Genomic DNA, 13637 nt, shown 5'->3' on the forward strand with positions numbered 1-13637 from the left:
TTCTGACGTTTCGCCAGCACGAGTGGCTGGCATTGTCAAAGCTTCACCCTCCATTGCCGGTGGTGAATTGGAGGCGAGCTCGCGGCCGCAGGCTATATGTAGCAGGCGCGCCAACGTCCGAGGGCTTCTCCGCGGTCATTCCCGGTGCGGTTCTGCTCTTGCTACCTGCGAGGAAAGCCTTAAGGTAAACGGATCCTGGCTTCCCGTACTGCAGCGAACGACCGTCGCAGGTAGCGAGAGGAGAACCGCACCGGATATGACCGCGGAGAAGCCCTCGGACGTTGGCGCGCCAGGTACATATAGTCTGCGGCCGCGAGCTCGCCTCCAGTTCACCACCGGCAATGGAGGGTGAAGCTTTGACAATGCCAGCCACTCGTGCTGGCGAAACGTCAGAAAAATCATTAGATAAACGTCGGCCGAAGAACCCGAGACAGAAGCCAATAGGCAGTTTGTCAAAGTGCCAATAATTCTGAAACCGAAAGATAGCTTGAAGAAGCTGTTACTGCTTATAAAAAAAAAACTTGAGCTGTGGTCATACCGAAAACCACATTCCAAAGAAAAATGTTGAAGAGAACCTACAACCTACAACGTCTTCACATCAAATTCTGTCTGAAAAACACGAGTTGATTTCTACAAAAAGAGAGGCCGCGAGAGAAAATCTACTACCGCAAGCAACAAAGATGTTACGAACCTCACAAAAACAATTTCCTCCTGCTCAAATTGGTGATAACGTACGAATACGAGGCCCTGATGTCGACCGTGGCCGTACATATAGCCGAAATGTGTTAGCGGTTGTTATTGGAATAGAAGGCTCCCACTTCTATAAACTGGCAAATAAAAACGGTACCCTCAAGCAGCTTTACACACGTAATCAGTTCGTAATTTGTAAACAAAAGTTACTTTCCATAGATGAGATTTCTTTTCAAGAAATGTCGCTGGGAGAAGCAGCTGCAGCTAGTTCTAGAAGCGGGGGACAAGGCTATACAAGGCGTCGTTGCACACAAATAAATGCAGTTGTAAAAGCAAGGGACTCCTGTGTAATCCAAAGTGTCGTAATAGTTCAAGTTGTTGCAATAAATAAGATTTGAATCATATAATTAAGTAATTTTTTATAACTATTATTTTCTTTTCTCATGTAGAATGTACTGTGTATTTTAAGTTCTTGGTCATTCCCTTCGGAAAGAGACGAAAAAGTTACGTCACACTTGTGACGTTTTATAGCGACTGAATTACGGAGAAGAAAATATAAATCTCCAACACGTTCAACTTTCACCATTAGTGTATGGTGAGTGTCAACATTTGCCGGCTTATGTCAGAATATTTCGGACATACACTAAGCGACTACGTGAATGTTGACATTCACCGGTGAAAGTCGACATTCTCCAGATTTCGGTGTTTCACTGTAACAGCACCACCACCAGATATCCGGCAATTGCTTCCGAAGTCTACAATGATACACTCGTAATTTGCGTTTACTGTCGCAGTCGAAAGCATGCTACGATTGCCCTCACACTTACTACTTGACAGTAGCGTGAGTTGGCTGTTGCAACTACCAATGAAGAGAACCACAACATTCATTCTGCTCCGTCTCCAAATTGCCATTAACGTTGATATCATTACCAAGATAGACATAACGCTATCACTCACACCACAGGCAATGAACAGACTGAAACAATGTGCGGTAAGAGAGATTACTCAGTTAAGCGGGACAAAAATTTAAAATGTGGTGGGAGACTGGAATACCGTAGCAAGCATAAAAAGAGAAAATACTAAGAAAATATAGACTTAGGGGGAAGGGATGAAAGGGGAATCCATCTGATAGAATTCTGCACAGACCATAATGTAATGACCGCAAACACTTTGCTCGATAACCTTGAAACAATAATACATACTTTGAACAGAAAAAAATGGTTTAAATGGCTCTGAGCACTATGGGACTCAACATCTGAGGTCATCAGTCCCCTAGAACTTAGAACTACTTAAACCCAACCTAAGGACATCACACACATCCATGCCCTAGGCAGGATTCGAACCTGCGACCGTAGCAGTCGCGCGGTTCCGGAATGAAGTGCCTAGAACCGCTTGGCAGCCGCGGCCGGCCTTGGAACAGAGTTTTCGAACCAGATTTTACACTGTAAGCCATTTCCTGGTACAGACGTGTACAGACAATAATGTATTGGTTACGGACTGCAGTTTACAACTACGCAAAGTGACAGTAAACGGAAGCAGATTAAGGACGTGGAACCTGAATAAGTTAAGGCTCAGTTTTTTGTTAATGTTACAGGCAACGGCTGATTGAAACAGAGGAAGGAATCTATTACAATACGAATAGATATCTTCATTGAGAGAATAAGTGGTCACTGCAGCAGAGAATGTCAATCGGAAAAAGGTACAGTTTAAATCTTTGGATGAAACACGAATGTTTAATTTAATAGACAAAAAAATATAAAAACGTAGCAAATAAAGTAGACCATGGGGAACAGAGATGTCTAAAAATACGCTGACAGAGTCGAAAATCGCAAAAGCGATTTTGCACTTGGAAAACTTGGGTGCCGACATTAAATAAGAAAAAAAAAAAACTTTGCTCAAAGGAGAAGCAACTGCCGAAAGCTCATTTGGGTACCCAGAACTAAGCAAATAAGAGAAGGATATATGGCGGAAGGAGTATGTGGAGAGGAGAGGGGGAGGGGCTATACGAACTGATATGAACGCAATGTTAGATTCCTGTAAAATGTCTGAACACGAGAGACAATACTGATCCTACCACTTAGCTAATTAGACAGACTGAAGAAAGGCAAACCTGTGTTTATAGCATTTGCATATTTAGAGACAGGTTTTCACAAAATTAACTGAAAGACACACTTTGAAGCTCCGGAGTTATCAGTGGTAAAAAACAGGGACGCAAGATTATCTACAGCTTGTAAAGAAACCAAACTCCAATGACTTTGAAGGGAAGCAGTTATTGAGAAAGCAGGAGTAGAGAGGATACAAAATGCACACTGTCAGTAGCAAGAAAAACGTTTCTGAAAAAGAACATTTGTCCACATTGAATAAATTTCAATGGTTGAGTGGTATTTCATAATGGTATTTGTGTGGAGCGTAGCCTCTTTCAGCTATGTAAGTGAAACATGGACGATGAACAGTTCTGTCAAGAAGACAATGGACGCTTTCTAAACGTGATAATAAATAAGAATGCTGAAGATAAGATACGAAGATCGTATAACTAAAGAAGAGTTACTGAATTAGAGGAAGAGGAAATTATGGTACAACTTGTCTACAAGAGGAGTTGGTTGACAGGGCATATTGTGAAGCATCAAGGAATCGTCAGTTTGGTAATGGCGGCTTAATTGTAGGGAAAGACCGAGGCTTGCCAATGGCAAGCAGATTAGAATGGATGTAGGATTAAGTAATTACGTGGCGCTGAAGAGGCCTGCAGAGGATAGACTACTGTGGAACACTATCAACACACAGACGAATTGTTTTTCTTATTAATGAAGCCCAACAGCAAATAACATCACTTTTCATTACGTAGGTCAGTTGCGTATTTATTGCCAGAATATTTGTTTAATGTAGCCTCTAGCACATATACTTGTGATGTATTTGTGTATATATCTGTTAGTTTCTGCAAACGGCATTAGGTTAGGGAAAAGTTATGACTAATGCAGTTTTCTTATGGCGACTGTTAGCAAATGATGAAGATTATTACAGGGTGTATACGTGCACAACGAAAAAGAATTCCCAGATTTTCCGGTAAAAAATAAACTTTCTCCCGGGTGAAAATACACTTTTTTCCGTGTTAAGTGACATTATACTATTCCTCAAAACTGTAAAACTTATCAACCCTTTGAATGGTTGTGGTTTTATACACCGGCGTAGAACTTCCTGGCACTTTAGGAAACGAAATTCAGGGGAAAAAAACGCGTATCGGAAAGATGGCTGATGCGCAGCAACATGTACACTGTATATTTTCGTGTTACAAAAGTATCAATTCGAATGCCACCAAACACCGCATGTTACTTTCTGAAGCATTGAAATTGAGATTGCAATGCGCTTTTCAAAGCCTGTCATAGCTCATGTCACGTGATCTCGCCAGTCGATGTAATGGATATTCAGAGCACAGGACACGTGATGTAGGCAGCTAACAGGAACATTACTGTCAAGTAGCGCGAACACACAAACATGAAACGTTCATGGTTTAAATCAACATACATAGTGTTGCTACAAGAAAAGGAAAGCTTTCACCTATTAGTGTCTAAGATTAATAAACTGCAAGAGAAGTTAAACTTTTACATATAATGTTTATTTTCTTTTTCTTCTTTTTTTTAGCGCGTGTCACTTGTAAGATACACTACACAAACGGGCCAGTAAAATTTGTAACAACGACATAAATGTCTGATCTTCTGAGCTCGAAATTATTCTGAATGGTCGTCCTGAAAGGGTTGACTTTTAAATGAGATCAAATGCTCCGTGATTTAAGAAATCCATCGTACATTCTCGCACATACATCATCTTGCGTAAAAGGAAATTTACTATGAAGTAACGCTTCTCAAACAATCATCCGCATTATTTTCCCGCGACCTGTTAGATACAGGATCGTTTCAGCAGTTGCCAAAGAGCGACAGGTAAGAGGAGTCACCGCGCTTGCGCAGCTACGATGGCGCAGGAAGCCCGAATGTTCGTATGTATAAAACATTGAAAGATCTTACACTATGTCATAAAAGAAAAAAAGACATTAGAGAATACTCCAAGAGCATGGGAATTTCGTGCACCATACTAAAATGCATAATTCGGCTTGAAGTGCACATTTGCATGTCCTGATTCGGATGAAAATTTTTTGGAGTACCGGTACTGTATTATCTCATGTTTGGCTCTTTATTATGGCATAATGCCAAACGTGCTAGAAGATGAAAATGTGCACTTTAAATTCAGCGAACAGTTAAAACTAGCTAATAATGTGGAAATATACACTTCGTTTCAAATAAGTTGACTGCCTCTGCGGAAAAGGTTAATAAAGGCAAATTCCTTTAGCAAACCGACAAAAGTAACTTCATTGTTCTGCAAGGCGATTAATGGTTGATTGTCAGGAAGGCGAAAACAAAATAGTCTGAAAGTAATAAATTTTAGCCTTCCGTAATTATGTGAATATTTTATTTCACTTGATGGCTCCCGGTCACAGAAAAAAATCCGTTTTGTTTTCATTTGACGCGAGAGGAATAGACGAAGAGGAACAGCAAAATCACTAAAACGTAAACATGAGCCACGTGGAGACTACCCACCTCTCCACAACTACTGAAGACTGCTCTGTGCATAGCCCCCGTATCTACGATATTTCCGAACTGGGGTAATACAAGAGTTTTTCATATTTTCAAAAATATGTTCATTTTGTAGCGTACATCTTTCTGAAGGGTCTGAACCACAAAACACACGTGTTCGAGGAAATGTGAGACATGTTTTTTGGTCAGCAGTGTGCCAAAGTGCAATGCCACGCCTCTTCGCACAGCATTTTTCTGTCGCTCGTCACAGTATTTCGCTCTGTGAAATTCAAACGTGGAATATTGTGTAATGGAAGCCACCAAACTATATTCAAGACGGTGGAAATTAAAATGTCCTGCGCTGTCTCACCTGCCCCTCCTAAAAAAACTCGGAATTAATATTGGATGGGATTACAAAATTTGCACTCTTTATTGCTTATTAGCTAACAACTTGCTGTTTTGTGACATAAAATTATATATAGGATACATAAAACCAGTAAAGACAAGAGACAAGCAAGACAGTACATATTTCTTCAATCCGTAAGTCCTAGCATTTTTCTCCCTACTCCTGCTACAGCTTTACATGGCGTGCTTTCTTATCTGGGAGAGAATCTATTACCTCATCCAAGTTCGTCAAACGTTTTGCTACATGAGAAAACGACATGTCGCTGTCTAGTACTGAAAAAGCTGTTAATACAAATAGTAACCAAGACTAGTGTGGTTTCTCGATCTGATTACGCGTATTTTGTCACTGTCTGCTAAACGAAATAGGCCTGCATAATATTGCAGCAGTTTTTACACACACCAAATAAACAAGATGTTTTACAATTTTTTATAACACCACATAATACAATTCACAAAGTACCAATATCAAATTCGTTATTAGGTCACCTACAAGCAAAACGTTTGTGTGTTAGGAAAGAGTTACACATTTCAATCACACTCTCTAGCTTCTCAAGCATGAGATCGAAAAGTAGTATTATGAAACTTGATATAAATTTGGAATCGTATTTTTCCGTAATATGCGTGATGTCCCCGTTTCTTCTCCTTCCTCGTCCAAACAACCAAACTTGTTATCACTTCTTTTGTAACTTTTCCTGCCAGTGTCAAAAATTATTCTCCGGTTAACTCCGCTAACCCTACCGCAATCAGCGGTTTAGTTATCCCACGTTTATTCTCCGGTCAGGCGTTATTACGTATTCGTACAACGCGTTTTCCGCGCCACTACCAGAATACAGCTTTAGCGGCTGCTATCCAGGGACTGTGCGACTGGTCCTTACTAGTGTAACGGTCTGGCCAAAACTTTCCTGTCAACATTTCCTTTTCATGGATACACCGAGAAGATAATAAGTCATCTTTCTTACCTCTTATTCCTGTTACTCGTTTATTTCCACTCTGGTAGTCTCAGCCTGTGGATTTCGCTAGTAATTGTAACAACGCTGATCATTCGCAATCCTAGTCGACCATATAAACAGCGATTGGCATTCACCCGTTCGGCTTTGTTCCGCTCAGTTTGTGTAGCCCTGTCCCCTTTTGTCTGCAGGAAAGTATTTCTAGATGCGACGGGCATTCCCCTGGCATACACATCACGTACACTACGCACGCATACAAAAATTCAACTTATGACTCATACACTCAGAAATAGACATAATTTGTTCAAAAATGTTCAAAATCCTACAGTGATGCGTTTCAAAATCATATGAAGACTCGATAGACCAACGTGCGCTGGATGCTAGGCGTTTTGAGAAACGATATCTTTTTCGTCAAGAATATGAACTTTACCCCCCCCCCCCCTGAAATTGCTGCCTGGGACAGACACCGGGGTTTGCCACTCGTCCCCTAGACCCGGGCCTGTTACGCATGCGTGAATTTGCCAGCTTAGGCGCGTGAGTGATATTTTTCCGGGCAGCTCCTGGCTGCTGGCTGCTATTGCTCATACAACTAACTGCCACACTTCTGTAACCAGAAACGGGACAAGGTACTACTCATACGCGACTCAACTGCGCTTGAGCTCGCTCGCAACTGCTCAAAAGAATTTAATGTAAGCAGTTGTGACGTCACGCTCATCGGTGGCAATGTGTTGTCATGAGGTCTTCCTAAAGCCTTTCACAGATTTTGCTATTGGCAGACGCTTGTATGAGCACTGTGTTTTTATGTTGTACATGGCGCATTTCCTTCGCAACTCTAGTGTTATTTTCGTTTTCTATTCTCTCGTTCACGTTTTATTGCTGCAGTATTATGCTACAATAGCGAGATACAGCAATAGCCTTTGTTAGAGCGTTGGTTCTTACCAATCGAAGTTATAAAAATTTAACTGAAAACTAAAACAATGAAAAATTCCCGCAATTCTAAAATATTTCCGGGTTTTCCCCGGATGAAAAAATTCCGGGATTCCTCCCTGACCTCCCAGGTCGTATACACACACACTGGTTAATAACCATTTTGGCCACTCTGCCAGTTGTAGCATTTTCCATAAGACATGTATTCCTTCATGAGACAACAAACATTGAATGGTTACGTATTATCCATGACTTTCGAATGCACTGGCAGTACACAGACATTTTTTCTTATTGTTTATTTTTTTGTTTACACGTCAAGCTCCGTAGGGCCAAACTGAGGGGCAAATCTCCAAGGTCCATGCAGCCTGTCAGTACATGAAACCACAACATAAAAGTGATGACAAAAATAAAATGTTAACGAACGCGAAAAAGTCAATCCATAAAGTCAATCAACAATACAACAACAATCATCTCAATTTTTCAAGGAAATCTTCGACAGAATATAAGGACTGGACCCATGAGGAAACACTTCAATTTCGATTTGAAAGCGCGTGATGTACTACTAAGATTTTTGAATTCGAGCGGTAGCTTATTGAAAATGGATGCAGCAGTATACTGCACACCTTCCTCCACAAGAGTTAAGGAAGTCCGATCCAAATGCAGGTTTGATTTCTACAGAGTATGAACTGACTGAAAGCTGCGACATAAGCACATATTCACGTTAATTTTTTTTCTATACAATTTCAACATTCTTTGCGCTATTTGATGTGGAGCACAATTAGTCTATCACTAGCGGTGGATATTTTACCAAAAACTGATTCAGAGTCGTAACTACTGTGTGTTCAATTTATGTCTCTTATTTGATTTGTTTAACAACACGTTGCCAACCTAACGAAGTATATGCTTAAACTTAAGTCTGTTCCCTTTGAGTGTGTGTGTGTAGTTAGGGTGCGTTGTAGGACGTTGAATGTGAATGTAGTATCTGCCAGAGCGTAGTTACAGAGTTTTGATGTTCAGCTGCTTTTCGATTTTTTGTTTAAATATTTTTGGAAGGGTTCATTTTGGAGTAGGGACAAAGGGGTTGGGTGCTAGTATTCTGATAATAATCATCATCCTTTGAAATGTTAATTCTACTATTGTATCTACTAATGTAAGTAGTGAATTACATGAACTCCACAAAACACTTAAACCAAAACTGCAATCAGCTGCGCCAATTATTGCATTCACTTCTAACTTTCTATACCTCTCACTGAACAGAAGTAAACAAACGTTAGTTTTCAGCATATAATTCGTTAGGTTGGCAGCATGTACATAAACGAAAGACGAGGAGACATGAATTGAACGCACTGCAGTGACGACCTTAAATTACAGCTTTTGGTAAAATGTCAACAGCTACTGACAGGACAAAAAAAGAGTGAACACGAAAATGTGTTGACCAGGTGAGAAGAAACGCAGATTTCCGCCAAAAACTATTTAACTGTAAGTAATTACGTTTTCACACAAAAATACGATTAACTTTTATAACCTACAAGCGTCACATGTCAAAACAAACTGAATCATTCTACATTCCACCAGAGATGCCTTAAAGCAAAGGGCAAGACGCGTCTTTGGCAAATAAAGTACACTGCAGCAAGAAAAAAAGATTCATTACTTACCAAAGGATCAACAGCTGTAGATACTTGGCAAATTACATCGTATGACATACCATCAAATTAGTTTCTGTTTAACTTCTGTAGGTCAATCTAGAGTATTGTAAATATTGAAGTGTTCCATGTCACTGCAATTCTCATTTCACTTGTTATCAAATGCCGTTTAAAAAATTAAATCGATCCATGCTGAAAAACTGTAGTTACCTTCACATCTCGATAGGTAAATAAATTTTGGATATTTATCATGCGACCAAATATTGGACTCATTAGAAGTTATCATTCGCAAAAAAAAAAAAAAAAAGGTTTTCGATTTCTTGAACCGTTTAGGAAATCTGGGGCCGATAACAGCCACGTGGCTGACGAGGAGCAGGGCCAAGTGTGGGCCGCGTGGCGGGCGGCCCGCCGACCAACCACCGAGTTATCTCGAGAACGCTGATAGCTACCGCTCTGCTCTTAACTTTAGAAACCATTTCGGTATGCTTAATATCTTTCATACGCAATAATGTATTACGTGAAATGAACTATAGGCAAAGCCCACACAATGGCTGTTCACCTCTGAAAGCTCATTAAAAATTCGTGTAATGGTTTACGTAAATACGATGGAGCACGCAACCACGACGAATAACGAAAAGAAATTCAGTTCTTTATCGACAAAAGGCATCAGGCCGTAAGACGCAGAAGAATAAAATCTTTTCACCGAACCGTTTCCTTTAAATCGGATGGTAAGTGTTTCACACCTGCCCCCGGGTCTACGCCAGAGCGCTTCGGCGAAAGTTCGTGTGGCCCGGGGTTGTGTGAGTGACGTCACGCTCAGCGCGTTCTGTGATTCGCGGCGCGGCACCGGTTCGTGTGCAACAGAGCGACGCACGTGGCAACCGAGGCCAGCCCCGCGGGTTATTTGGTGGGAACGGGCCTCACACAAGTTTCTGCACATGCGCAACTGGCGTGACGTTTAATTCCCTACCGGCCAAATACATAGGGTTTGATGAACAATTACTTGTTACGTCAATTACACCACTTGGTAGCACCCGGCAGCAAATTTACCTGCGTTCGCCATAAATCCCGCTAGCGGCAGAATACACCACAGACACACACTACGCATAGCAAAATCAGATCGGACATTAGCGTATGTTATACTGAGGGGGAAAAAAAACTTATTTTCTGAGATTCTGAACGAGATGTTTTGGAATTTATCGTACAGTAATACATTTATGGGGCTGAGAAGCATGAAGCACCTAATCGTCGATTGTTAGACAGTAGCATTTATTCATGCTGCTGACATCTGTTGGGTCAGTTTATCTGAACTGCAGGGCCACATTGTACTTATATCTGAACACTCACTGAGAGCTGTCACTGGTTTCTCTGATATTCACTTAAATATAGGGGGTCGAAGACTTAGTGCTCTTGGCCCTTACAGCTCTTAGCGCCTCACTTGTGTTCTAGTTAAGTCACCTCGTCGGCAAATGGTACCAACTGAATTTAATCATTTACGCAAACGGCTGTTTATGTCTGGAGTTGGCCGTCTGCTGTGTACAAATCGGCTACGAACTCTATTGAACGTGTATTAAGTGCTAACAGAAAAGAAAATTACCTGGAAAAAGTTGGCCGAAAAGAATTTACGGCATTCAAGACGAAATCCGTTGTCACAGAAAGTGACGAAATCAAGCGTGACTACAAGCCAACAGGGAAGTGTATAATAACCGTAAGTTTTTAAGTGGATGCAACGTAACAACGCCCGATTTTCGGCCCAGAAATTTATTAGTTAACTAACAACACATGAATTAGGAACCTTGCCGAAAAAAATACAAAAGCACGAAAAGTTACACAAAAAACGCGAAACGGAGGGTAGGGACTACAGGCACATCGAAACAATGCCCGACGGAATGTGGCGCTATTTTCTGTTCGTTCCACATTCTAATGGAAGCTTTCAGCGATCAGATGACTATAGCATTAGGGCAAATAACAAGCTGCGAATTATTAAACAGTCGACAGTGAAATTCACACTATTCGCCATACGTTAGTTCGCAACAATTCTATTTTGTAATTAAAGTACGACAATGGATTAGGAGCAGGTCTGCCGTGAGTTAGGCGACAAGCCAGACAAAAGCGTGCAGAACACCCACAGCTCCCTGAAACTCCAGCACAGGCCAGCTGCCCGCCTTACCTTCCTTCCTCTGGAACTCTCGCGGAGAAGAGATGCTCTGGCGGCGCACTGCTCTCCCTACACGGCTGCTGCGTCACAACTGGGCCGCACCGACAGCCGGGGCGCGCGGCTGCCCCCACCCAGCTCTGACGTCACGGGGCGGCGTTGCCAGCTCGGCGCGCGGCAGGCGAGGAACGGCTGCAGCAGGGCGAGCGGGGCGTCTACGTCGGTGTCGGCACTGCCGGGCCGCCTGCCTCCGAAACCCCCTTCGCATGGCGTTCCAAAAACCGGCTTTCTAATATCGACTTCCCGATACCGCTTCTGGGTGGTCATGTAAAGCCTTAAAAATCTATTTTTGGAAACCGCTTCTAGTTGCCTGTTTTCCAATTCCGCATCGATTTTCGCTTCCATGTAAACGCATCCGGTTTCAAACATGCTTGGGCTGAGAGGTTTCTTCTTATTTTTAAAAACTTTCAGGTAATATGGACAGAGTTGCTTTTTGTACAGTGAAGGACAAGTGGAAATATTATACCAACTATTTACACCTCGTCTACGTGCATAGGAATAGCAGTTTCACAGGCTAAATCAGATAACGTAACAGCTCTTTTCCTGGTGCCATATTTAACTGGGCAGCAAATGCGTTTCAGTAACCACGAGACCGAAAAGCAGTTTGCGAAATTCTGTTTTCGTCTTTCCGATGAGGTGTCGCATGTAGAAGCCATTTTAAGGCATGTACACACTAGGACCTAGGCTAGCGTCACCAGAAGCCCTGTCTTTAATGGGAATGGCCATTTTTTGTTCTGTGTCCCGTTGACTATCCAATGGGAGGCAAAATGCCCCGCTTTTTCGTAATCAGAAGTGACATTTTGTTTCATTTTGTGTTTTTAATTATTTCTACGTCAATTTCGCATGACAGACATGTCTTTTTTTAACATTTTCGTGAGTCTTGCTATGTCTAGAATTCAAAGATGGAATACAGAAGCTGTATTTTGGTCACAGGATGAGGAGAGGTGTGAACAGAAGATTTGCCGTCATCACGCTCGGTGAAAGTGATTCAAGCGTGAGCTTCGCGATTCGTATCCATCGTTTACTACTGCAGAAATAACGGACGGATGTAACAAGTTTTCGTTAAAGAACGTTACAGGGCTATCAACGTGCAATTGTACTTGCAGTTACCAACTAGCTATTCACTGGTAGATGACACACATTTGCAGTAGATGCGACCGACACGATGTCTTCGGACTGTTTGAGAGAACAATGAGAAGCAGGTGGCAGTGTCAACACTAGATTTGGCAAACTTGCTTCAGTGCGCTCCATTCTCTGTTGTCCGTTGTGTGAAACTAGCTTGAGCCCGTTAAAACGGGGAAACGAAACTCGTCTTGCTCTAAAACCATGGAACACGAGTTCGCTGTTTTGAAGGAAACCACGACTATACGAAGGTAAAATGTGTACTGCGACGTTCAGTTTTTTCCACTGAACAAACATGGAGGGGTTGCCGATATAACGCATCACACGAAGAAAAAGAAGTACCTGTGTGCAGTTTCTTCGGGAACTGACAGTGTAACTTCTTGCTTCGTTAGTACGAATGAACTACAAACAGACGAACCGCAAAACACACACGTTCTTTCCGTTGAAGGACTGCATCGTTCTTGTCATCCGAGACCTGTTTCAGAAGAAACATGTTCTAGGGCAAAATGCGAGTCCATCTCAGTGAACGTTTTATGGTCTTACGCAGTGCGTTAAGTTGAGTCAGGATTTTAAGATTCAATGTCCCTGTGATGGCTGATGATGCATCAAATGACAAAACGTGGAAGCTGGTGCCGATTCTAGCTGGGTAATTCATTCGTGCAGAAAGTTGGTCAGCACTACACAATCTCTCTTATGAACAATGGCGGAGAATCGGTAGCATTATTAGCTAACTGTAGTCTGGGTATTTTAAAAAAGAAAAATATAGTTTACGAGATTGTCACATTTTGTGCATATAATTGTAATTTCAACGTTGGTAGGCACAAGATGGGAGGAACAAACAATGTTTATTGCAAACTGAACAGCGTTCTCTAGATGAGCATAGAAGGCATCCATTGTGCTGTCCACGTGGTACAGAGCGGAGGTCGAGCGCAGAAATTCTTCCCACTGACAGAAACGACAGCGAATTAAATTTTTCCAGTATTTTCACATTCACACTCAGCGTGTGGAGAAACTGAAATCCCTCTGTGATTTCGTTGATACTGAATACAAACAAGTTCTAGGTAGTATTAACACTAGATGGTTGTCATTGTTGCCGGGAGTTGCAAGAGTTATTGATGTGTGTAAA

At 41.8% G+C, this 13637-nt stretch overlaps 1 protein-coding gene across 1 annotated transcript in view; it reads right to left on the minus strand.

The window, feature by feature from the left end:
- Nucleotides 1-13637, minus strand: part of LOC126108613 (TD and POZ domain-containing protein 1-like) — a 440276-nt gene that overhangs the window by 48040 nt on the left and 378599 nt on the right. The gene's annotated exons all lie outside the window — the stretch shown is intronic.

Source organism: Schistocerca cancellata, chromosome 11, assembly GCF_023864275.1.
Source record: "Schistocerca cancellata isolate TAMUIC-IGC-003103 chromosome 11, iqSchCanc2.1, whole genome shotgun sequence".
In the NCBI taxonomy this organism is placed as follows: Eukaryota; Metazoa; Arthropoda; class Insecta; order Orthoptera; family Acrididae; genus Schistocerca; species Schistocerca cancellata.